A 26,850-nucleotide genomic window follows, 5' to 3' on the forward strand; every position below is an offset into this window, starting at 1 on the left:
ATCGCGATGACGCACGCGCCCACACAACTCCCGCTTCTCCCCCTCCCCCACCACATTTTGTGTCTCTGGACGCTCGCGCGCGGCCAGCGCTTTTTAAAATCTTTTCATTGATCTTCCCTGCCATTCCCAGAACAACACCTCCCGCCCCTCACAGCTGCTCTTCGCTCCCTTTCATTGGCTGCAACTGCCTGTTCCTCCCTTTTTTCTCCCCCGTTATAACCGGAGTTGCATTGTAAAATGCATTCCAAACACGTTTTTTTATTGTGTTTTAAATAAATACTTAAACAGAAAGCACAATTCATTCTAAACGGTTACACATTTTGTTTAATTAATAGAAAAGAAATCGTTTTTAAACCATTTTGTTAAGCATGTGTACATTTTGAAAAATAAACCGATAGGTTTCTGATGCCCGCATGCACGCTCTCTGCATGGTTGTACCAACGCTTTGGTTCTTTGTGATAATTTAGACTGTGTGCGTGTTTATTTTTTCTATATAATGGTTGAAATAAGCTTTGTGTGTGCCACTTCTCTTTTCTGACTTCTATCTGACGACGTTCCAGTCTCCCTGACTGCATGAGTGTTTGCCCATATCTCTGTCTGCCTCTTTCTGACAATCTGCGACTGTTAACCGGTCTGTCAAACTGTCTACGGGGCTGTCAGTACGTAAGTGTCCCTGTCTTTCTATCTGTCCGTGTGTCTGTATGTCTGTCTATATTTCTGTGGGGCGGCTCCCACACATGCCGATAGAAGGTAATTTCAGACTGTGTGTCATCCATGAAGATCTGTGTTTGTTTCCAGAAGTTTCTGTGGGCTTCATTTTGGAGTCTGGTTCATGTTTTGCCATTTCCTTATCTCTTAAAAACTCGCTGGACTTTGGTTTTCTTTCTGGCTTGTTCTCTGTTTCTCTCTTCATTGCGAGCCAGGGTCTTCCTGTTGGGTTAAAAAGGCACATGGGGGAAAATATCAAAATTAATTGGCACGTGAGATGGTTACAACACTTTGGTATGTGTTTATGTCTGTGCGTGATACAATCCCATATCAATAAACAAACTGTAATGTCGTGCCTGCTGCCATTGCCCTGAGGTTTCATAGTGCTGTAACACTGTTTTTTATTTTTTATAAGTTTTTATACTTACATAGATTTGTTATCTGGGTTGAAAGAATTCTACAATTCCATGCCACTTATTTTTTGGCTGAAAAAGGTGAAGTTGAGCGATTTGAACTGTTTCTTTATTTTAATACAGCGTGTTGGTTAATTGTTTCCTAATTACTTTTATCTATTCTATATTTGGATTTTTGTTTTTCTTTCCTTTTTTTTATGTATTGCCCCGGAATTTGAACGTAATGCCTGCAAATTGAAAATATAGATAAGAAGGGAAAGACACTCTGCCTCTCACATGCCCCCAGTTGTAAAAGCAAGTGAAGCAAGAATAGTTCTTGACACATAGGTTGAAAGTCTAAAGCCTGTGTTGTGCACATCAAAGTGACTGTGTAAGGAAAGCAGGCTGGCTGGCTCTTGAGTCTGCAGAGATCTCAGCATGCACTATACAGTCTCCACAGTAAACGGGTCCTAAACCCTCTGAATAGCTCAGAAATGACCATATGTTAAAGTGACAACGACACTTTACTGGATGGTTTCTACTTTGAATTCTCCCAGCTCTGCCCAGAAGAGAAACGGAGGACAAATGGCAGTACTCTTAGATACCGCGTCCAAAACATGACTTGCTAATGATAGGAATATATTTTTGATGAGTGCTTGAGTTCATGTTTTGTGGCTTGTAGATAACACACACACATCTAGTCAGGCGCTAATGTTATTTCAAAGCGTTAGTACATGAAAGTCAGATCGTTTGCCTTCAACAATGTACATTATGAGGTTCACTTGGCCTTGTGACATCGTTTGTGGTTCATGAATGGCAGCAAACAGCTGTGTTTAGAGATATATTGTTTGCATCACGAGATATATTCTTTACAACTACTGGTTACAGACTTTTCAGCACTCTTTATGTGTGGTCTGTGTGCAGACACAAATTTATAGCATATCTAGTTTTAAAAGCCACCATATTTTTTATATTTTACAGTGGCAGTGAGCTACACTCTAAGCAGGAACTTCCCATGCCACTGCCCCAGCCCTTCCAGTATATCTGAAGCGATAACATGGAATGTTTTACTTTTACTAAAAAGCACCATCGTTTTCACCTTTTACATTGACAGTGAGTTGCACGTCAAGCAGGGTTTGCCATTCCCCTAACATTGCCCCAGCCCTTCCAGTCTTTCCATCACAAAATCCCTCTACACAATTCCATAACTAACAACTCCAATCCAACCCACTTAATTCTACTCCACACCACATATATCCACTCCACTCCATAACAAATGGGTAACAGACATTGTCATTTACAACACCAATAGCTCTAACTCTCGCAACTTCGAGACTTATTGGGTATTGCACAAATAAATTCAACTTTGTAACATGCCAAATAATTCCACACCATATAATACTACCCTACACAATACCACATAATACCATTCCAAACAATCACACTTAATTCCACATAACACTACATAATTCAAGGCCACCCAATTCTACACCACACAACATAATCACACTACACATAATACCACTCAGTGCTGCAGAATTACTCTTCACATAATTACACTCTACTCAATACATCATTAATACACCCTACATAAATGCATTCTATGCCACATACCAACGATCCACATAAACGCTTTCCACACCATGACACATAATTCCAATAAGCATAATTTCACTCAATGCCACACAGTTCCACGCCACACAATTCAGCTCCGCACATTTCCAATACACACAAAATAATTCCACACCAAACAACATATTTCAAATGTGCAACACAATTCCACAACATGCCACATACCCCCAATCCACACCATAGATTTCCACATCATGCTATCCAATTTAATACCACACCACATAATTAAAATCCACAACATGCCACTCTACAATGCACAATACCATTCCTCATAATAAACTCCATAACACACAAACTCACTCTACAAAATTTCAGTACAATTACTATCATTTAATTACTATACACATAATTTCACAGCACACCTTGCCACATATTTCCACTACACAAATCAACTTAACAGAATTCCACACCACACAATACCACAACTAACTAATACAATACAACCCACATAATACCAACATGCACCACATACTCCATAATACACAGGGAAAAACATTGCCATTTACAATGCCAAATAGCTGTAACTCAAACAAATGCGAGACCTATTGCATTTCCAATGCTTGTTGCATTTGTCACCCAGAGTGGGACGGGTATGCTCAGACGTGAGTCCCGTGCTCTCCATGCCACTAGAATCAAGCTATCCTGGCTGAAGAGGGGTGAAACTCCGAAACCGGTTCTAGGATGCTTGTTTCCAGTCCAGGGAGGACCTGGCCTGGCAGTTCGGGCTGGACTGTTCCCATTGAGCACAGGGTCAAGACTGATTTGCATATGGCTGTGTCCAAACTGGAATGGCATAGTGAGCAAAAAAACGATGGATTTAGGCCCAGATCTCTGTACTGGGGTGAATGTATGTCATTGTTCTGCATTCTGTCCATCAAGAGTTCTTTGTGAATTTGTCACCCCGAGTGGGACGGGTATGCTCAGACGTGAGTCCCGTGCTCTCCATGCCACTGGAATCAAGCTATCCTGGCTGAAGAGGGGTGAACCTCTGAAACCGGTTCTAGGATGCTTGTTTCCAGTCCAGGGAGGACCTGGCCTGGCAGTTCGGGCTGGACTGTTGCCATTGGGCACAGGGTCAAGACTGATTTGCATATGGCTGGGTCCAAACTGGAATGGCATGGTGAGTAAAGAAACAATGGATTTAGGCCCAGATCTCTGTACTGGGGTGAATTTATGACATTGTTCTGCATTCTGTTCTTCAATAGTTCTTTTTGCATTCTACACAGGTAAGGCAGTTTCGTCAATGTTTGCAAAATATGCTCCACTTTTTATGTCTCGCCTGCAACAGTGCATGTGCTCTTACTTGCAAGATGTATTGCATGTAGCAAGGCGCTTGCAGCCCACCCATCGCTTACCATTCATTGGCTTCATTGTCACTCTTATTTGCTGCCTTCTGATTGACCAGCGCATGCCAGCTTCACTTCCTCTTCTTTCAGCAGGAGCATGACACAAAGTACCGATTGCTTAAGCTTGATTGCTGTCCTTCCACTATTTTTATTTTGTCCATATAACTACTTCCCCTCCCACCCCGTTGTTCGTGTTGCTTTGTCCCCTCCCACCTCCACAATACTGTCTTCTGTGTATCTTCTTCACCCTCCCAAACAATCCTTGTCCGTGTTGCTTGTTCCTCCCAATACTCCTTGTCTGTGTTGCTTCTTCTGCTCCTCCCCTTTAATTGCACATGTTGCCCACAGCAATAAGAACACAAGCACTTTAGTTTCCTGTTTCCCTTTAGCTACCACCTTCCCTCATGTTGTCTGTATTGGTCTTTCCATCCCACCCTCCTTCCTTTTGTTCTTGTTCGTCACCCCCAACCCAAAAAAAGAGTAAAAAAGCAATATGACGACGCCAACACTGGCGCCATCATAACGCTAATTTATAACTTTTAGTCATGCTAAACAGCAGATAGCCATTAGCTTGTGCATAGGTCAGACCTATTGGCTTTGCCAATGCTAGTTTGCATATAGCTGACCTAAAGCATCTGGGGCCGTATTACTCATGACTGCGCCGGTGCTAGTTGTCGCTGTGCACCAGGGTATATTTGTGTTTATGTGCGTTTGCGTCTGTGCGCTAATACAATATGCACACAGACACAAACGCACATAAACACTGAGCTCAATATCTGCGCTAAAATAACAGCACATTACAAACCGATCCTCTGTAATGCCATTGGGCGCTGTTAGACCTGGCATCTTTTGGCGTGGTTACCCCTGACTTGTTTGCCTCTACCTCCTGTATTTTTGATGCTGTGCTGGATGTCGTTTTTACTGGTATAGATGCTTTGGGCACTTTGCCACTGCTAATCAGTGTCAAAGTGCAAGTGCTCCCTAGGGAAATTGTGATGTAATTGGCTATACATGTTTGGCATATTTGTTCTACCTGCAAGGCCCTAGTAAAGTGCACTGAGAGTGCCAGGGCTGGTAGTACAAATGCTACTAGTGGGCTGCAGCACTGATTGTGCCACCCACAGGAGTAGCGCTAAAATGATGTCTTAGGCCTGCTTGCAGTGCCTATGTGCAGTCCAGGACTGCCATGTAGACTAAATATTACTGACTAAGCTACGCCCCTAACTCTCAAAGATGAATTATGCCTAGGTGCTTAAAAATATTTGGAAAGTATGTCAGAACTTTGGTAATACAGAAGCAGAATGCAGAAGCAGAATGAACAAACCCTCTTCTGGTCTAATGTTTATCTCTCCTTGGAATTATCTGAGGGGACCGAAGTGGAAGGCCAGATGGATTGCGGTCCTAGACAGAATCTTTAAGGGCAGGCCCACCCACACCTTTTCTAAAACACATGAAGGAATAGGTTGGTCCCTAGGATGCTGTTTTTAGAATTTTTGTCGGCATAAAACTGCGGAGGGGCACACCAAACAGTGGCCACTTGTATATCCGTGAGGACGGCTTCTCAGAATTGGCTAAAAAAGAAAGATCAGCATCTATAACAAGCATTGGCAAACATAAAAGGTCTTACCTTTGACACCTATTGGCAAAGCCAACTTCGCCAAAGTGCTTTAAAAAAATCAGCCAGCCTGACACCAGGCACTCTGTGGGGAGCAAGAAGGGGAGCATTCCTTCTGCACCCCTTATCAACTTAGCCCTATGCTTATTTGTAATTCGCAAGAATCTCAAGGATCCCTTGCAATCTGTTTGCAAGCGTGCATCATTTTGCCTCACTCACTGCGACAGCCACCATTCCAAGCAGCACCGCACCCATGTGTATGCTTTCTTCTGTTATGCTGTCATCTGACCTACCACCTATCCCTGACATGTCAGTGCAGCTGTCCTTATTCTTCCATCACAATCACGAGAGAGGCCATGTACACACCGCTTGCTAGTAAAAAAAACCGAACAAGTGCAAAGCCACGTACATAGCAGCGGCACACATGCAAACAAGTATATCATGAGAATATGACAACGTATTGTGCCACTTTGCAAATGCAGAACAGTGTCATGTGATTGGCTAATGGCATAGGCTAGTATGCATTTGTTACATAAATGGGCTGTATGGCATGTTCTTGGGTAAGACTATGAAAATGTTTATTTTTGCCAGCAAAGTGTTGCAAAGTTCCAGATTATTAGCCTTTATGAGCCCTACCCATTCACCCCACTCTCCACCCGCCTCAGGAACCAATGTGGTGCCTTTTTACTTGAGAACACAACTTGTTAGTAATTGTTCGACTCACAGCCCCTGATATTGCTGACTAAGCTAAGCCTCTGCCCCCACTGTGAGTACTTCTGTCCCTTTGATTACCAGGGCTTTCAACAGCACAAGACTGCTTCAGGGAAATGCAAGGATCAGAGGAAATGTCACCGACCCACTGCCTAACTTCTCTCAAGCTTGGCCCCTCTCCAGACAGCATCTCTAGGCGCTCTTTCATTTTGCGAACAGAATGATGACATGTTCTATGCAATTAAAACGAAGAGAGGTTTATAGCTGCAGGGGCAGTAGTCAACACTTACACTTCTGATGTGTTATCACTTCTGTCTGCAAGATGGAAAGAGCTTCTATTAGAGGCGGGCCTCCTGATGCATTATAGAGATGGCCTCCTGATGCATTATAGGGATGGCCTCCTGATACATTATAGGGATAGCCTCCTGATGCATTATAGGGATGGCCTCCTGATGCATTATAGGGATGGCCTCCTGATGCATTATAGGGATGGCCTCCTGATGCATTATAGAGATGGCCTCCTGATGCATTATAGAGATGGCCTCCTGATGCATTATAGAGATGGCCTCCTAATGCATTATAGGGATGGCCTCCTGGTGCATTATAGGGATGGCTGGATGGCCTCCTGATGCATTATAGAGATGGCCTCCTAATGCATTATAGGGATGGCCTCCTGATGCATTAGAGGGATGGCCTCCTGATGCATTATAGGGATGGCCTCCTGATGCATTATAGGGATGGCCTCCTGATGCATTATAGGGATGGCCTCCTAATGCATTATAGGGATGGCCTCCTGATGCATTATAGGGATGGCCTCCTGATGCATTATAGAGATGGCCTCCTGATGCATTATAGGGATGGCCTCCTGATACATTATAGGGATAGCCTCCTGATGCATTATAGGGATGGCCTCCTGATGCATTATAGGGATGGCCTCCTGATGCATTATAGGGATGGCCTCCTGATGCATTATAGAGATGGCCTCCTGATGCATTATAGAGATGGCCTCCTGATGCATTATAGAGATGGCCTCCTAATGCATTATAGGGATGGCCTCCTGGTGCATTATAGGGATGGCTGGATGGCCTCCTGATGCATTATAGAGATGGCCTCCTAATGCATTATAGGGATGGCCTCCTGATGCATTAGAGGGATGGCCTCCTGATGCATTATAGGGATGGCCTCCTGATGCATTATAGGGATGGCCTCCTGATGCATTATAGGGATGGCCTCCTAATACATTATAGGGATGGCCTCCTGATGCATTATAGGGATGGCCTCCTGATGCATTATAGAGATGGCCTCCTGATGCATTATAGGGATGGCCTCCTGATACATTATAGGGATAGCCTCCTGATGCATTATAGGGATGGCCTCCTGATGCATTATAGGGATGGCCTCCTGATGCATTATAGGGATGGCCTCCTGATGCATTATAGTGCTGGCCTCCTGGTGCATTATAGGGATGGCTGGATGGCCTCCTGATGCATTATAGAGATGGCCTCCTGATGCATTATAGGGATGGTCTCCTAATGCATTATAGAGATGGCCTCCTGATGCATTATAGGGATGGCCTCCTGATACATTATAGGGATGGCCTCCTGATGCATTATAGGGATGGCCTCCTGATGCATTATAGGGATGGCCTCCTGATGCATTATAGAGATGGCCTCCTGATGCATTATAGGGATGGCCTCCTGATGCATTATAGGGATGGCCTCCTGATGCATTATAGGGATGGCCTCCTGGTGCATTATAGGGATGGCTGGATGGCCTCCTGATGCATTATAGAGATGGCCTCCTGATGCATTATAGGGATGGCCTCCTGATGCATTAGAGGGATGGCCTCCTGATGCATTATAGGGATGGCCTCCTGATGCATTATAGGGATGGCCTCCTGATGCATTATAGGGATGGCCTCCTGATGCATTATAGGGATGGCCTCCTGATGCATTATAGAGATGGCCTCCTGATGCATTATAGGGATGGCCTCCTGATACATTATAGGGATAGCCTCCTGATGCATTATAGGGATGGCCTCCTGATGCATTATAGGGATGGCCTCCTGATGCATTATAGAGATGGCCTCCTGGTGCATTATAGGGATGGCTGGATGGCCTCCTGATGCATTATAGAGATGGCCTCCTGATGCATTATAGGGATGGCCTCCTGATGCATTAGAGGGATGGCCTCCTGATGCATTATAGGGATGGCCTCCTGATGCATTATAGGGATGGCCTCCTGATGCATTATAGGGATGGCCTCCTGATGCATTATAGAGATGGCCTCCTGATGCATTATAGGGATGGCCTCCTGATGCATTAGAGGGATGGCCTCCTGATGCATTAGAGGGATGGCCTCCTGATGCATTATAGGGATGGCCTCCTGATGCATTATAGGGATGGCCTCCTGATGCATTATAGGGATGGCCTCCTGATGCATTATAGGGATGGCCTCCTAATGCATTATAGGGATGGCCTCCTGGTGCATTACAGGGATGGCCTCCTGATGCATTATAGGGATGGCCTCCTGGTGCATTATAGGGATGGCTGAATGGCCTCCTGATGCATTATAGAGATGGCCTCCTGATGCATTATAGGGATGGCCTCCTGATGCATTATAGGGATGGCCTCCTGATGCATTCTAGGGATGGCCTCCTGATGCATTATAGGGATGGCCTCCTGATGCATTATAGGGATGGCCTCCTGATGCATTATGGGGATGGCCTCCTGATGCGTTATAGGGATGGCCTCCTGATGCATTATAGGGATGGCCTCCTGATGCATTATAGGGATGGCTGGATGGCCTCCTGATGCATTATAGAGATGGCCTCCTGATGCATTATAGGTATGGCCTCCTGATGCATTATAGGGATGGCCTCCTGATGCATTATAGGGATAGCCTCCTGATGCATTATAGAGATGACCTCCTGATGCATTATTGGGATGGCCTCCTGATGCATTATAGGGATGGCCTCCTGGTGCATTATAGGGATGGCCTCCTGATGCATTATAGGGATGGCCTCCTGACGCATTATAGGGATGGCCTCCTGATGCATTATAGGGATGGCCTCCTGGTGCATTATAGGGATGGCCTCCTGATGCATTATAGGGATGGCCTCCTGATGCATTATAGAGATGGCCTCCTGACGCATTATAGGGATGGCCTCCTGATGCATTATAGGGATGGCCTCCTGGTGCATTATAGGGATGGCCTCCTGATGCATTATAGGGATGGCCTCCTGGTGCATTATAGGGATGGCTGGATGGCCTCCTGATGCATTATAGAGATGGCCTCCTGATGCATTATAGGTATGGCCTCCTGATGCATTATAGGGATGGCCTCCTGATGCATTATAGGGATAGCCTCCTGATGCATTATAGAGATGACCTCCTGATGCATTATTGGGATGGCCTCCTGATGCATTATAGGGATAGCCTCCTGATGCATTATAGGGATAGCCTCCTGATACATTATAAAGATGGCCTCCTGATGCATTATAGGGATGGCCTCCTGATGCATTATAGGGATGGCCACCTGATGCATTATAGGGATGGCCTCCTGATGCATTACACCACGCGTTTACACACCCTGCCAATGTACGACGGGCAGGCTCCCAGAACACCAAAGTCTAATTGAAGCCCTGAACGGTTTCATTATTTCCTGTCTCCACAACTGCACGCTAATAACTCTCCTTGCTCTGTTTTTGTTGTTTAAAAAAATATATATTTTGACCTCTTTACTCATTCTTAATACAAAAAACACATGATGCGCCTTTAGTGAATTTTTCACCAAAGCACACTGGAGCAGGAAGGGAAGGGCAGGCGAGAGGCCCCATGTGTACCTCAGCACACCCAGGAGACCGGAAGATGCCGCGGCTCCTGCGTCAGCGTGTTCCCGCTGCTCTTTGCTTGTTTACTAAAGATGGCGACTCTTGATGGCGAACAGATAAGCAACACAGACAGTGCGCTCTTTGTGCTCCAACACGGGAGATGCTATATTTATACTACACATGGTGACCTGCCGGTCAGTTATTTTCGTGTAGGAGGCAGCAGTGGATCAGTTGATTTTACGAATAAAGCAGCAATTCTTTGTGGGAAAGAGTTCACAATGTCGGTCGATGATCCCCTGATTTGGAGTCAGGTGCTAGTCACGCAGACCCATCTTACAAGGGAGCTCCCTCTTTCTTACTTATGAATGAATGCCAAGTACATTTCTTCCTCCTGCTCCAAAATCTACTACTGAGAAAAGCAAAATGCTAAGGGGCAGATTTACAAGCCCCTTGCGACACTTTTGTGCCACTGTTGCGTCACTTTTGTGACGCAGCAGCGGCATAAAAAAGGCAGCCAATTTACAACGTGATGCATCTAGGGAGATGTGTCATGTTGTAAAGCCCTGCGCCACATTATACCTACGTCAGGTATAATGTGTGCAGGGTGGGCGTTCCCACGCAAAAAGCCATGTAGAACTGACGCAGTGAAATCGACAAGATTTCACTGACTCACTCTACGCCCTCACTGACTCAAAATCCTTATGCCTGCTCAGACCAGGCGTAAGGAATGACGCAGAGCTTTTTGAATGGGACTCACCCATCAGTTGTGGCACATTGCTGGAGTTGCAGCACTTTCATGAGCAACTCCAGCAATGCGTCACTTTTGTGCCAACAGATGCGTCAGAATTTCTGACGCATCTATTAATCCTTGCGCCATGGAGCAATGAATTGTAAATACAGCGCATCCATGGTGGCGCAAGGACATTCGGCGCTGATTCAAAAGAACTGAAGCATCTATGCAGATGCGTCAGTTCTTTGTAAATCCGCCCCTACGTTTTCACAGATACTGGAAGGTTAATTTCTCATCGAAATGGAGATCAGGATGGACATCTCTAGACTGCATCAGACCATGTGAATGTTTTGGATGATCATAGATATTATTTAAGCATTAGAGGACGTTTTGAGAATAATGTCCTGAGGCCCACAAAAGTATGCATGTATATATGCACATAACAACATACCTTTCATCCAGGAAGTGTGTTCTTTGATGGATGGACCAAGACACAAGGATAGTGTTCAACTGAGGACTGACCATTCAGCATCCTCTAGAAACCCTGTGAAAGCAGGTCAGACATTGGACGGCAATCCTTCTAGCAGCAGATTGTCTAATAAATGTGTCTTTTTTTTTTTAAAGTTTAAAGAGCTTTATTGAAACAAATAAAAAGCAAGGTACAGAATTTATGATAATAATCATAAAAGAAGTACGGAGGATAACAAGAAATATATATGAAAAACAAAGGATGAAAACATTATATTTCATACATTATCAAGAACAAAAACCAATGTTAAGAACAGAGTTAAACAAATGTGTACCATATTGAATTAGCACTTTTTAAGTTTTATAAGTGATAAAAGAAAAAGGAAAGAGAGAGAAAAAGGAGAGAAAGAGAGAAAAAAAGCAGCAACCTTATCAAATGGTCTAATACGACTATCCATTAATGAACAGTTTAAAACACTCATGGAACAATATATTAGCGACAAAATATGAACAAAATGAAAAAGAATGAACACAATACGCATGGCGGCTGAAATACAAAATTACTGTCTTTGGTACGTAATGCAGAGGATGATAGGTAATTAGTAAGTGGAGACCAAAAGGCTTCTTTTCGAAGTAATTGCTGGGAGGTAGTTAAACAGGCTCTATCTAACCTATGATGGTAGCAGATAAGATTCCACCAAGCCGAAAAGGAAACCTTGGAGGCGTCTTTCCAATTGGATGAAATTACTGGGAGAGCAATAGCAATTAACAAATCAACAAATAAGCCCAATTCACGAGCACCCAGCCAATGCATGGAATTACTACCTAAAAATATAGAATAGATATGAAAAGGGAAATTTGTGGAACAAATGGAGGCAATTGATTTACAAACTTTAGTCTAAAAATGGAAATACTGGGGCAAAGGAAGAAGGAATGCATATATGTGCCAGGAGTATTTTTGCAGGACCAACAATAAGGAGATAGGCCAGAACTAAATTTGGAGACAGATAACGGGGTTAAAAATAACCTTTGGTAAAAATAATATAAAGTTTGAGTGATGCTAGCATTGCAGGAAGTGTGATGCAAACGAGCCCAGATGGAGTCCCATGTGTGTATAGAGAGAGTACATTGTAAATCTGTTACCCATAAAGGTTCAGATTTGCTTTTAGGGCGAGTGGGAAGAGAAAAATGGAGGTATTTATATATCTGGGAGGCCCGGGCAGAAAGGGAAGTTGGTAATGATTTAAATGGAGGATCTGATGAAGAAGAAGGAGTTTCGGAGATAAGAGAAAACTGTTGAGATAAAATCAGTCTTAGAGATTCAGACTTAAGGAGGGAAGTAGCAGGTAAGCCAAACCAGAACATGGGCTTCTATGGGAATTCACAAGGGCATATTATCAAGCCCATTATCGCCGCTTTAGCGACAGTTTCCTGCCGCTAAAGCGGCGATAATTTTAACGCTGATCTTGATAATATGGCCCTTTGTCCTTTTTTGGAATTAAACTGATCATGGCTTCAAGAAAGGAGCCACGAGCTTCCTTATGAGAAATAAAGTATTGGAATAAAGATAAGAGATGAGGGAGAAGAATCTGAGCAAAGGGCTTGGAAAAACATTGATAGTACTGACTTAGGGATTTTTTTTTAATTAACTACCCCAAATCACCCAACTAGTGTGGAAGAGGCCATGGAGGTTTACTCGAGATGGATTGAGGCCACATGTAGCAAATTTGCCCCGGCTAAATTGTATACCCATAAGCAAGCCCATCCCTCAACACCTTGGTTCTCCGCTAACCTGCAAAAGCATTAAAAGACTGCAATAGGCTGGAGAGGGCATGGGGAAAGGGGTACAACAATAGAAACAAAGAAGCTTATAAAGAAAGCCTCACTATCTATAAAAAATTACTCCTAGAAGCAAAAAAAGCATATTTTACGGAGCAGATTAAAGAGGCTAAATCCTCCTCCAGAGAATTGTTTAGAACTATCACCAACCTTACGAACCCCGCTAAATCGAACATTCACAGTAGCCCAACACTCTGTGAATCGTTAGCCTCCTTCTTTCTCAATAAGGTGGAAATTATCTTCTCCTCCTTTATCAACCACCAAGGAGAGGTGGGTGAGGTGGCAGCCAGGCCAAAGCCTGTGGCCATCAGCACTTCACATACTTTAGAGGGTTTTACACCACTTGAGACTCAGGAGGTAATTAAAGTTTTGTTGGCGTCTCGATCAGGGTCTCCCCTGGACCCTTGTCCAGTATTGGAGATCAAAAGCACCCCAGAAGTCATCGCTTCCACCCTTAGCCACTGTTTAACACCATCATTGAGTAAGGCCGGTACCCTAAAACCTGGAAATCAGCCTCAATACTTCTACTGATAAAAAAACGAATCTGGATAAAAATTATACTAACAACTACAGACTCATCTCACGACTTCTGCTGCCGGCTAACATGATAGAGAAGGCCATCAATGTGCAACTTAGCACATTTTTTCAGAGCAGCAATGCGCTTGATACCACACAGTACGGCTTTCATGCAGGACATAGCACGGAACTAGCTCTTATCAAAGCCACTGAGGAGCTTCGAGAGGCATTGGATCAGGGAGGCGCAGCGATCTTGATTATGTTGGATCTGTCAGTGGCCTTCGATACAGTCCATCACAATGTTTTGATGGACCAATTATCGATGGCGGGGGTTCCGGGCAGGGATAGATCTAAGCCTTTTTCCCTGCCGTGCGGGGTGCCTCAGGGGTCTTCCTCAGCCCCACGCTTTTGAATATATACGTCAGCCCGCTGGCAGCCCTGATAAGATCTTTTGGGCTTCAATTAACATCCTACGCGGACGACACACAAATTGTGCTGTCAGTACAGCGAGGCAAAGAAGCAGAAATGGCTTCAAGATGCCCCGACTGCCTGAAAGACATATGTGGCTGGATGGCCTCCAATTGCTTGAAACTTAATGCAGGCAAAACGGAGGTCATTATATTTGGAAATAACCCCAACCTCTGGACACCTGTCCTGTGGCCTGAAGAAATGGGCAAGCCCCCAGCCCCCACGGTTAAAGCCAAGAACCTGGGAGTGATTATGGACAGTAAACTTACCTTTGGCGATCAGGTCAGTGGGGTTGTCTCGACGAGCTTTTTCCTCCTCATAATGTTGAGGAAAATAAAGAATTTCCTACCAGAGGATAACTTTAGGACAGCAGTCTCAGCCCTCGTTTTGTCATGGCTAGATTATTGCAACAGTCTGTAACTGAACATTAAAAAAAACATATGTACAGACTTCAGCTAGTGCGGCAGCTAGGCTGCTAACGGGCACACCAAGGTTTGTCTCCTGCATTGGCTCCCAGTAAAAAAACGTGCACAATTCAAAGCGTTGTGTACCGTTTTTTAAGTCTTTGACGGGCAGTGGTCCTGAATTTCTGAGCAGACGTCTCCAATGGTATGTCCCCGGAAGAGTGTTGCGCTTCTCGGAAGTAAAACAAGTGATTGTTCCCCGAGTGAAAAAAGCTAACTGGGGCGGCAGCAGTTTCTTCTTTTGTGCCGCAAAAGCCTGGAACAACCTGCCAGTGCATCTCAGGAATTCTACTGAGCTCCTTTCCTTTAGGAAGGGGCTGAAGACATGGCTGTTTTCTGAATAAGCCGCCGCACCGCACCCATGGAAACCAGTTGGACAGTGCTTAGCGCCAGGACACCTTTGGGTATAAGCGCACTTTAAAAGCCTCAATAAAATAACATAACAGAAAAACAAGAATAAAGTTCGGCCGTAAAACCATCCGGGCCGGGGGATTTCTCCTTAGGTAATTGAGCAAGGGCTGACTTAAGTTCAGAAAGGGATAGGTCTTTTTCTAACACAGAGCAATCAGGAGAGGAGGAAGAACGCGTAGGTAGAGTTTCAAAAAAAGATTCCAGGATAGTGTCAGAAGGAGAAGATTCAGGAGTATATAAAGACTTATAGAAAGCCGTAAAACAGTATAATATTTCTTCATCCTTAAAATGTTTAACACCATCATCATCTATAATGTTAGTTATTTTAGATCGTTGGGATTTTACCTTCAGGTAATTCGCAAGCAGTTTCCCAGCTCTGTTGCAACCACCATAAAATTTAGAGTTAAATTTAAGTAGGACCCCAGAAGCTTCTTCCGTCAATTTTCTATTGAAACATAATTTAGCTTGAACTAGTTTCTTAAGTGTATCCTCGGTGTTAGAACAAATATAAGCATGCTCCAATTGCTTAATGGAGGCTAATGAAGAGGCTGAGTCTCTGATGCATTGTTTCTTTTTAACCGCAACATAATCAATGATGAATCCTCTGGCTGTCGCCATAAAGGCATCCCAGATAGTGTGGAAAGGAATATTAAGAGTAACATTCCTAGGGAAGAAGTCCGTACAAAACTCTTTGAAACGCTGCAAAAAAGTAAGATCTTGAAGTAAATAATTATTGAAATGCCATCTGTGACGTTTGGAGGGCTCGGAAGGGAGATCTAAATAAATCAGAACCGGGGCATGGTCGGAAATAAGAATGGGCCCAATTTCAGCATTAATTAGATTGGGGAGGAGAAGAGGACTTAAGAAAATATAGTCTATTCTGGATGAAGAATTATGGGTAGGGGAATAAAAAGTGAATTCTAAAGTGTCCAGGTGAAATATCGTCCTAGCATCCACTAAACCCCTCGAGCAAATCATATTCTTAAACGTTTTTTGCATTTTGTTGGGGATATATCTAGCAGTAGATTTTCTATCCGTTAAGGGATCCATGACTTGATTGCAATCCCCACACAGCAATAAGTTAGTGTCAGGACATGGAATGTCAACACCAGTGGGGCTGTATATATTAAGAAGAGAGATAGGGGAACCATTTATAATGAGATGTGGAAGAAGCCTTCTACCTTCAACATCTTTCTCCTCCTTTTCTAGAACAAGAGAAAGGGGCTTATGAAATAAGGTCACCACTCCATTTTTCCTGTCCTTAGCCGGGGAACAATAAACATGGCCTACCCATTGCTTTTTGAGAGAATTGATATCATTATCATTAAGGTGAGTCTCTTGGAGCATTGCAATTTTACAATTCAGCCTACATAAATGAGTAAGTACCCTCTGTTTCTTAACAGGATTACGCAACCTTTTCACATTCCAAGAAACTATGCGAACATTATCAGTCATAATAACAAGAAGAAAACAATAAGCAACATCATATGCATTTTAAAACTGTTAAAACTGAAGTGAAAACATGCGAAGACTTGTAAATCAATAAGTAAATCAGTATGCAGTAAAGTGAATAGTAAAACCCAGTAAGAAAAAAGAATTATAAGGTAGTAATAAACCAAAGAGAAAAAAGAAAAGTTGGAAATAGTCTGAGACAATATGCTGAAGAAATGAAAAGAATATAGAGAAAGAGAGGAAGGAAAAAGAGAAAAAAGAAAAGTTGGAAATAGTCTGAGACAATATGCTGAAGAAATGAAAAGAATATAGAGAAAAACAGAAAAAATAGAAAGAGAGGAAGGAAAAAGAAGAAAAGATATCATACGAAATAAATGGTAGAAGAAGAAGAGTTCACCAAAAGCTGAGAAGAGGAAGAGGAGGAGACCGGGATCAAGGAGGAAGAGACCAAAAGAGGAAAAAACAAAAGAAAAAGAAAGAAGAGAAGGGAGGTAGGGAGAGTAAAAAATAAACAAAAGAGAGGTTGACATGGAGTCGAAAGACTTCAGTCAAGAATAATGGAATACATATCCAGAAGAAAAAGAATAACATGTGGAGGCGGGGAGCCAAAAAAGAAAGACAGATGGCAGAGCCCGCGAAGACATCCGGAATCGACCGGAACCAGTATATATAAAAAAAGATGAAGAACAGGGAGCTAATTATGAAATAACACAGGAGGGGGAACTGACAACATAGAGTAGAAAAAACATAAATGAATGCACAGAAAACAATCCAACAACTGAACAAGGCTATTTGGTGGAGAAGTTGACACTTACCAAACATTGGAATTAACTGTAAACAGGAGGAACAGGATGGGAAGGTAAGAAAACCTCAGGAAAATGATTTGGCACAGGGAGGGAGACATCTGCGGAGAAAAACATAGGAAATGGTAAAAATTTGTCACTAAAGAAGGTGGACAAATTATAACAACCTACAAAAAAAAACAGCAGGACCAAAATAGCAACAACAAAGGAGAACGAGTGACTTCAGAACATTAAAATATAAAAGGATAACTCAGAAAATATAAAAAGACATTCCTCAGGAGCTTCCAAAGTCCATCTCATTGCCTTTATGACGAGAAATAAATTGACGCAGATCCTCAGGACGATCAAAGGAGTAGGAGCGTTCTTTGTATGTAACCTTAAAAAACCAGTGATGCACCAGGCCATATCTAGCATTGATTGATCGAAAGCCAGGCGAGGAGACTGGAATTCTTTGAGACGAGCAGCAGTTGCACGAGCCATATCCTAAGAGAAAAAATTATTTTTGCCCGGACCATAACATCTGCTTTCTGAGTTTGGCTGCCAGTAGGACCATTAACAGCTCCGTATATTCCAAAAATAAAACAATTATTCAACTAGGGCGAGCAACCATTGAGGTGGAAGATTGACCTTTGGAGCTGGGGCCAATGCAGTGTGCATGTTGCAAATTGAGAGTGGTGCCGTCCTTGATACCAACAATTTTAGGAATGTACATTTTCAGAAAGTCGAGCATATCAGACCCTTCATATCCCTCAGGACTACCATAAATTCTAAGATTGTTACACCTGTTGCGGTTTTGTATGTCCTCGGTCTGCACTTTGAGAAGAGCAATCTCTTTAGACATAGCCGTGAATTAAGTAATTACATCCTGAGTGTCACTAATTCTCTGTGCCATCACAGATACTCTAGACTCCAAATTGGACCATTTCTCTTCAAGCCTTTGAATAGTAGCATTGGTATTGATAACATAAGGCTTGAGCTCTTCCATGAGGTCCTCCATGGTGATGGGTAGAGGAGATTTGGTAGGAGAATTGGGTTTCTTCTTTTGGCGCTTGGAAGAAGCAACAGCGTTTGAGTCCTTGCAGAGAGAAGACATATTCGTTGAGGTACTCTTCTGAACAAGGGAATAAGAGGGTTCCATAAGGAAAAAGAGATAGATTTTGCCCACAGGGTAACCAAGGTAGCTAAGGTACACCAAGGAGAGGACAAAACAAAAGGTGGAGGACGCCCAGACTCAGACGCAGCTCATATTTTAAGGTAAACCAAGCCAATGAAAAAGGCCTCAGATAGAAAGTGTCCGCCTGGTGAAGTATAAACTGGCCACACAGATGACTTAATTACATGAAGATAAAGTGGCTCCAAGTATTACAAATAACCATATTGAAGAGTCTCCTCAGGGAATTAGGCATATATACAATATCGCTAAAACTGGAAAATAAACGCTGATGGCGGGAAGCTCCGTTGTGCATTCTAGCTTGTGCAGGCTTCAAAAGGTGCAGTATGACCCCCAAACCGCACACAAGCACCGTGGGGAAATTTGTGAGGAGATGAGGAGGCAGCGTCCAGCCACGAACAAAATGGCGGGCACTGCCGAGGATGTTAAAGGGAGCGCGACGCAGAGGAAACAGGGCGGTAGAGGGCACCAAATAGAAAAATAAAAACGACTACCTGTGCCCCGCGCCCGCACCGCAGATGCACTCAGTTCATTTCCCCCAAGGCTTGACAAAAACTTCTCCGGTTGCCGAAAAGGTCCCGCTCTAGACGTGGAGCCTCAGTCGGACAGGGCCATCTTGTGGCAGCTCAAGCCCTGGCTTTATTCTAACTTCTGGAAGATTCAGGCATCTCAATGATATGACGAATCCTCGCTAAAGTGCTCTAACTCGACCACAAGACTGCGGCAAACACTCTTTCAGAGTCAGTGCCAACCCTTGGAAGGGTTACCTTCTGACAGTGCTTAATTTGTGCCGGTGCTTGCCGGTGCTTAGCAACGGCACTTACTTCTCAGGGCCGGGTCTACACGCGTCAGCAACCCTTCACGACTGCACAACACGTCACATTTTACCTGATGTTAGCTTACTAACTCGGCGCAGAGTGCTGTTCTATCTTCTCGGTCTCCCGAGTCACAGTAAGTGCTTCGATGTGACTTGTGAGCCGGCCGGAGACTGCATTTAGCAAAGATTAATGCATAATTTCAGTCTGCGCATTGATCATCATCATAAATGTGATCATTGTGATGGCGGCCCTTCCTTTGTTCAGTGTTGCCGGCGGTGGGCGGGAGTGAGACACTTATTGGGCTGGGCCTAGGCTAGATTTGGTTGTGCGCACTGCGCGCAGATTTTTTTCCAATTGCCACGCCCCCGGCGCACACCCGTATCCCACGAGTCATCAGCCCGACCACTTTGAGGGCAGGCAGTGCAGCAGTAACACCAGGGGGAAAGACAGTGTTCGGCAGCCCTGGCCGACCACGAGCGTAACCGTAAGTAGTACGCACGCCTCTAAGCAGACATCATGCCATGCATTGCATGCCCATTCCCAAACTAAAGGCATGCTACTTTTTTTTTTATAAACAACCGCAATGGACCGCACTCCGCTAGCTCCTCCTCCGGGTCGCCCCAAGGGAAGCTGGTACATGAAGTTCTTGAGTGGTTCACCCCAGTGGGTGCAAGTAAGTACTTGTTGAACTGATGATCTCTGATGGAGTTCTTGAGTGGTTCACCCCAGTGGGTGCAAGTAAGTACTTGTTGAACTGATGATCTCTAGACCCGATACATGTCCCGGGTTTTAAAATATCGCCCGAGAGATACTTTTTTTTTTGTTTAAGTGTGGTGGCGTGTCGGGCCCCGCCACCGCTATAGCTCCTGCTCCATCAACAAGAGATTTGATGACGCACTGTGCCTGGCCTGCCCCGGCCCATGGTAGAATGTACACTTAAACGAAATACATTTATTTATATCAGAATAGGGCCGGCCGCGCTTAAGTTGTTAAAGAATGCTCTGCCCCTTGACGTATCACGATATACGGCCGGCGGTCGGCCGGGTTTACAGTTAAAAGCCATGCCCGGCCCCTGCCTTGTTTGAACTTGTGTCCTCCTCCCGGCCTCAATGCTTAACGGTGGCACCGCTTTTACTGGCTTAAAAGTGGATAAATAATGCCATGAAAAGCAGGATGTTATGTAGGGCAGGCAGCGCGGCGTGCACAGATTTTTTTTCTGACTGCCAAGCCCTTGCACACCCGCACCCCCCACGACGAGCCATCATCAGCCCGAGGACGTTGAGGTTGTGGGCAGGCCAGGCAGGCAGCAGCAGCACCAGGCAGGCTCCTATAAACCAGTCGAGCAGCTATTACCACCTGAATGCAAAGAAAGGATCGTAATCATGATCAAGGCCTTAACACCCTAAGCGCTGCTTTCAGGAAAAACAGACCGTGATTTTGTTCTCTCAAACCTAAAGGTCAGGTACTGGGGATTTATTTCCCATAAATAATTCCCAAAATTCAGATCGGGAAAGTCTACATAGTTAATCTCTTAAGCATGGAGGTAATGTCATACTCAAGAGAACATCCTGAGAGAACAGAGATGGGAAATTGCACGTCACTTAATGCAAGTTTCAAAAGCCATTTCTACCTCCCTTAAAACACGAATGAATGTCCGACTCTTACTAGAAAGATGTCACATTTGATTATGTTTCTGGATACCGATCTCTCTGGAGACCGATGGTCTTTCATTCCTGCTAGGCACAGGGTGGAGTAAATTATGCTGCTTCTTGTGGGGTATTTATTACACGTTGGTTGATTTTGTGTTTTAAATGTTGCACCGAGAAAAAGCAGTCAGAATGACGCTTTCACATGGAAAATTCTAGATTATACGCTATATACATATGGGTTGATGAGGTTACTTTTTTGAAGGATTTTTATGTTACACCCAGTGAAGGGATCTTCAATTATGGCACGAAAAAGGCAAATGTACTTTCTCAAAGAGAACATATGAGGAGATTTTGGATGATGTGACCCGACCTCTGAGAGTGTTGAACTTAGTTAAAAGACTGGGAACATAAGGACCTGTAACAGTTAATCAAGGTGTCAAAAAGAGTCACTCACAGTGGGCACTTTATCCTCTTAAAATCTTTTTGTTTTATCATTATGTGGAGTAATTTGAATTACAATTTGAATTACAATATATTGCCACATACGGAGCACATCTTCCAAATAGCCACTGTTTTTCAAAAAACGTACTGTTCTTGACAGTATTTTCTGGTTCACACAGAATGACAAGTAAAAAATTAGCCGAACGTTAAAATGCAATTTTTTTAAGATTACGATTCACAGCGCTGTACCTCTAGAACAGCGAGACACTTTTTCACTTTTGATCTTCATAACCCCCCACAGTACCCCTAGGACCTATTATAATCTTGGGCATAGTGACAGTCTTGATGTATACCTGCTGAAATGTCCTGCTTGTTTACCCTGAAAAGAAAGGTATTGGAACTTTCCTGGTCACATGGCAGGGAATTGTATGAAAAATATGGATTACAGCTCTGTTTAACCCTGGTGCAGAACCCATGGTTTAATTTTCATTCCAAGGCATATTTGCCTTCTCTAAATGTAGGTTGCTTTGCTTTGCCCTGGGCCAAACCTGCAGGCCTACCTAGCTATATAGTGTAATAAATAAGGCAGTGCCCCGGACGCCCGGCCCACCACGAGTATAAATAACTAAGTAATACTGAGCAGGTCATTCCATGCCCAGAGCCAAACCAACGCTGCTTTTTTTTTTTTGAGCGTGGAGGCGTTTAATATAATTTAATCGGCACATAAAGCACTGGAATTGTCCCTTTTCAATGCATTTGTGATTTTAGCTAATTTATTCTAAAATTGTGCTTTAAATGCACTTTTGATTTAATCTTTTTCAAAATGTTCACAGGGCAGGGGAACCTTCTATCAAAACCTTACTATGAGGAAGGCGCTCTTGCTAAAATTCATCTGACTTTTCACAGAGCCAGTTGAGGATGTGGGTGGAGCCAGAGAAAAGTAGGTGTGGCCTCCGACAAACATTTGAGCACCTGCACTTCATATTTTACAAATTAAGCACTGCCTTCCGACTCTCTCTACACTCATGATCCCTTGATTGCGCATAGTTTATGAGGCATGAAATTCCATCGACATGAGTTGTGAACCGGCCATTTATTTCCTGAAGGTCGTATCCCACAGAACTCACATGCTTCATTCGAAAAGTAGAACTTGAAGGAAGGTGAATCTAACGGACATGATGGTTTTTGATGGTTCAGTGAGTTTAAGGCTCCTTTTTGTCATGCGAAATGCATCAAGACCAAAACATCCTTTCTTCCTTCTGTGGTGGATGTGTTGAGGACCATTAAACTGTGTTATAAATAGAATTCACTTTTCATTATTTTTCCCGATTTTGTAAGCATAGGTACAGATAAAAAAACAAGTGTTTTCCCTGTCCGTAGTTTTAATAATGAAGTAATGAAATCTTCTTTTGAGTGTCCCGCCGTACTGTCAGTCTTGATCACCAGGGCAATACATGCATATTCACATTCTCAGAAATATGAATGATGGAGGACCCCCTTGAGCTTGATACCCCACTGTACTGCCTATTATGCTGAATAGACCAGATGGAGTCTGAGCCCAGTTTTATTTTCATGGGTTGGGGTCTATTTCATTACATCATACTAAAAGCAAACACAGACTGTTGTATGACACCCCACAAAGATCATAAAACAGAGAATAACTATCTGAAACATATTATAGGTGAGTATAGGAGGACATGAATCCTCAGTTCATTGCATTTGTATCTAATACACAGCAGAAGTGCAATTTCATAAATCATACGTTCTACTGGTTGAGGTTTCTTTGTCCCGCCTCTTAATTCCAGATGAGAGACATCAGGGGAGGCTGAATGGGTCAAAAGCCAACATGTGCTTTGCCCACTGTGGTGGGCAGCCTTGGGATTTTGTTGGTCCTGTGCCAGTCCAAAAATGTCCCTTGAATATATGATTGGCATGCCTTGACTGGTTGTTGGATAAGAAATGTTGGTGGGTAGGTGGGGACAATGTGCGACTACCCTTGGTGCAGTAGTCCAAACATGCAGACGTCCATACATGATGCTGTGTGCGCTCGTCTTCAGTCCAAAAGATGTGTCAGGAGAATGTAGTTGGACAACTGTACGGCGTCCTTCAGCTCAGAGGAAGCTGCAGTCGGTCTGCGATGCGGTCTGAAGCCAGCTCTCGCTGGCGTGGCACGTCAGTGAAAGAGGTGTATGGTAAAGCGTTGTGATCTTCCCAGAGCTCCACCTCAAGGAAAGCACTGTCCCTCCAGTGCTCCCTTCGCCCCATGAGGCTGCACCCAGGTGACAGTGGTGGTTCTAGTGGTGCTTGCCCTGTGTGCCCATGGGCTCCAGCAGTAAAGCAGATGTGGCAGGCTGGGACTGTGGCCCTAGTTCGTGACTCACTGACTGCACACCATGGCTTGGAGCAGCTGACTGTGCAGCATGACTCACAGGTGTGTCAGTCTCTCACAAGAGCAGCAACCCATGGCAGCCAAACGACTGTGACTAGGAAAATCATACTCCTGCCTCCTTAGACTACGAACTCTTACAAGCTGGTGATTATTCTGTGAAAGATCATACTCCTGCCTTCTTAGACTACGAACTCTTACAAGCTGGTGATTATTCTGTGAAAGATCATACTCCTGCCTCCCTAGACTGCGAACTCTTACAAGCTGGTGATTATTCTGTGAAAGATCATACTCCTGCCTCCCTAAACTGCGAACTCTCACAAGCTGGTGATTATTCTGTGAAAGATCATACTCCTGCCTCCCTAGACTGCGAACTCTTACAAGCTGGTGATTATTCTGTGAAAGATCATACTCCTGCCTCCCTAAACTGCGAACTCTTACACGATGGTGATTATTCTCTGAAAGGTATCGAGTTGCACCATGAGTGTATTTATATTAACCACTCATTTCATGAGCCCTGTGGCCATCTTTGAGTAAAATGTAGCTGCACCTTTTCAGGTGACTGTACACAAATACACGGACAAGGAGTATACTATAGGACTTTGTGCTATACAGAGGGAGTTAATGTACACATCGAACTCACACCTAAAAGCATACGTTAGCATCAGAAATCCCTACATGCAGGAATGCTGAATATTACAGTAAAATTGTAAGCGAAACATGAAATGCCATCATCAATGAAGGTGGACCTGTATGAGCTATCGTTGGTACTAGAGCTGCCAAAGACAGAGGAGGAGCAGAGAATCATTCAAGGAAGGTGAGAGGGAGACACTCCCTGGGATCACAGGGATAACTTACCAGCCGGGGCGGCATAGCAGTGCATATCAAGGCAAGCGTCTGCAAGTGATTAGAAGCCAAAACCATGTCCAATATCAGAATCTACCACCGACATTGCTCAAGTATGAATACTATCGCACTGATAACTTTATTGATTGTATTATTAGCAGTTTTCTTTGTTTTCCAAGTTTTTTAGTGCGAACTAGACCCTGAGGGTGACAAAGAGCTTCACGTAAGGCCAACTTACCAGCCACAAGTTACAAACTATGAACTGCTTTGAGCAAGAAAAGGGTGAAATTATTAGAGAACAAAGTAACATACAGCCTACTTGGGTGCGTTTCACGTACAATAAATACATATGCTAGAGATGATGTTTCCATCTACGCACAATATACAAGGTCATATAGCCTCCTATAACCATACACTGACAAAGGTGTTGAATTACTATATATTATGTACTAAACGGTGTAAAGTTGTGTGTTAATTACTGCCTCACAGTGTTTCCAGCATCTAGAGATGAATGAGCTGGAAGGAGTCCCTCTATGTCTGACATGGCACTGAAGTGACAGATATTTCAATTCCTTAAAATTGTCAGATGTGGATAGTGTCCTGAGGGCGCAGAGGATGAAGTTTCAGACCACAGGGGCGTTCACAACCAGAATCTGCCTCACTGTTCTTGTTTGTTGCGATGACGGAATTTCAAGGAGGTGTCTGTATTCCAGACTTGGGGGCAGATTTAAAAGAAAGTGACGCATCTGTAGAGATGCGTCACTTTCCCTGCGCCAAAATGCAAAACCCTTGAGTCACCGTGGATGTGCCGTATTTACTATACGGCACACCATGGTGCAAGGATTGACACATGCGTCAGAAATTCTGACGCATCTGTTGACGGAAAAGTCATTCATTGCTGGAGTCGTGTCACAAGCACGACGCAACTCCAGCAATGCTCAGGGGCGCCCTATGCCTAACATGCTGCGTCACTCCTTACACCTGCTTCAAGCAGGTGCAGGGTTTTGACCCACATGGACGTAAAAGTGACGCAGTGAAATCTTGTAGATTTCACTGCGTCACTTTAACGGGGCTTCCTGCAACAGAACGCCCATACTGGTTTAATGTAGCGCAGGGCTTCACAACGTGATGCATATCCGTAGATGCGTCACGTTGTAAATGGGCCGCAACTTTTACGCTGCTGCTGCGTCACAAAAGTGAGGCAACAACGGTGCAAAAGTGACGCAAGGGGCTTGTAAATCTGCCCCTTGGTGCTTCCCCCTAAAATAGTCAGCTTCTGGGTGCCAGAGTGAAGAGCCTTGTGGGGAGTGCAGGCTAGCTTGTAGATACTTTTTTCACTGGGGTATCTGATACTACCATCCCAGAAGTTTCTACTATTGCCACTTGAAATATACTTACTGCAACTGCTACTACATGCATTTGTGACATTGGCATCGCCATTGCTGTCACCATCACTGACTGTACAAGTGCATTAGTGCCATCTGCTTTAAAACTGGAGGCAGTCATGTGAAAAAAGGGCTTAACATACAACAGCTATCCCAGTATGGTGGTAGAAGTAACAACCATTTTCAAACTATTCAACATGGCACTACGTGCAACTACACTTCACCAAAGGCCACTTACAGCCTACTGTGAAGTGCTCTGCTTCTTACAAGTACTTTTCACAAAAACAACCAAAAGCAAATCACTGTGATGCAGGCATGTGCAACTACCTCACACAAAAACACGTGCAATTCTGAGTGATATGCGAGTAATTTCTATACAGCAACACCACAGAAAACTGCTATGATACTATGTATGACAAGCAGCCCGTTTCCACAGCGCATGAATTACTGCGATATGTTAACATGATGAGCAACTGTGGGGCATATTTACAATAAAGTGTTGGATCTCAGGTTAGCTCCAAAATAGCTAAAGCCACCCTCCTCTTTATACAGGTGCAGCCGTTTCAGATCAGAGCGGTGGGGTGTGGTGGGGTGTGGGGAGAAGTCAACAGACGATGGAGTAGGTGCGGGTGTTACCACCAAAGCTTTACATTTGACATGCCTGCTCAAGAGACTTTTTATCTTCACCGACATTTAAATTACTATTACCACTCATACAATAACTTATATAACTTATTCGGAAACACTCCTACTGTCATTTCAACCTC

At 43.9% G+C, this 26,850-nt stretch overlaps 1 long non-coding RNA gene across 1 annotated transcript in view; it reads right to left on the reverse strand.

The window, feature by feature from the left end:
• Window positions 1-306: 306 nt before the first annotated feature.
• LOC146810700 (uncharacterized) overlaps window positions 307-26,850 on the reverse strand; it is a 54,699-nt gene continuing 28,155 nt past the window's right edge. The window contains exons 2-4 of the long non-coding RNA XR_014965726.1: window positions 17,400-17,488; window positions 11,418-11,510; window positions 307-930 (exon numbers count right to left, since the gene is read on the reverse strand). This is a non-coding gene — a long non-coding RNA (uncharacterized LOC146810700). The remainder of the gene's footprint in view (window positions 931-11,417; window positions 11,511-17,399; window positions 17,489-26,850) is intronic.

This window comes from Triturus cristatus, chromosome 7 (genome assembly GCF_964204655.1).
Source record: "Triturus cristatus chromosome 7, aTriCri1.1, whole genome shotgun sequence".
Lineage (NCBI taxonomy): Eukaryota > Metazoa > Chordata > Amphibia > Caudata > Salamandridae > Triturus > Triturus cristatus.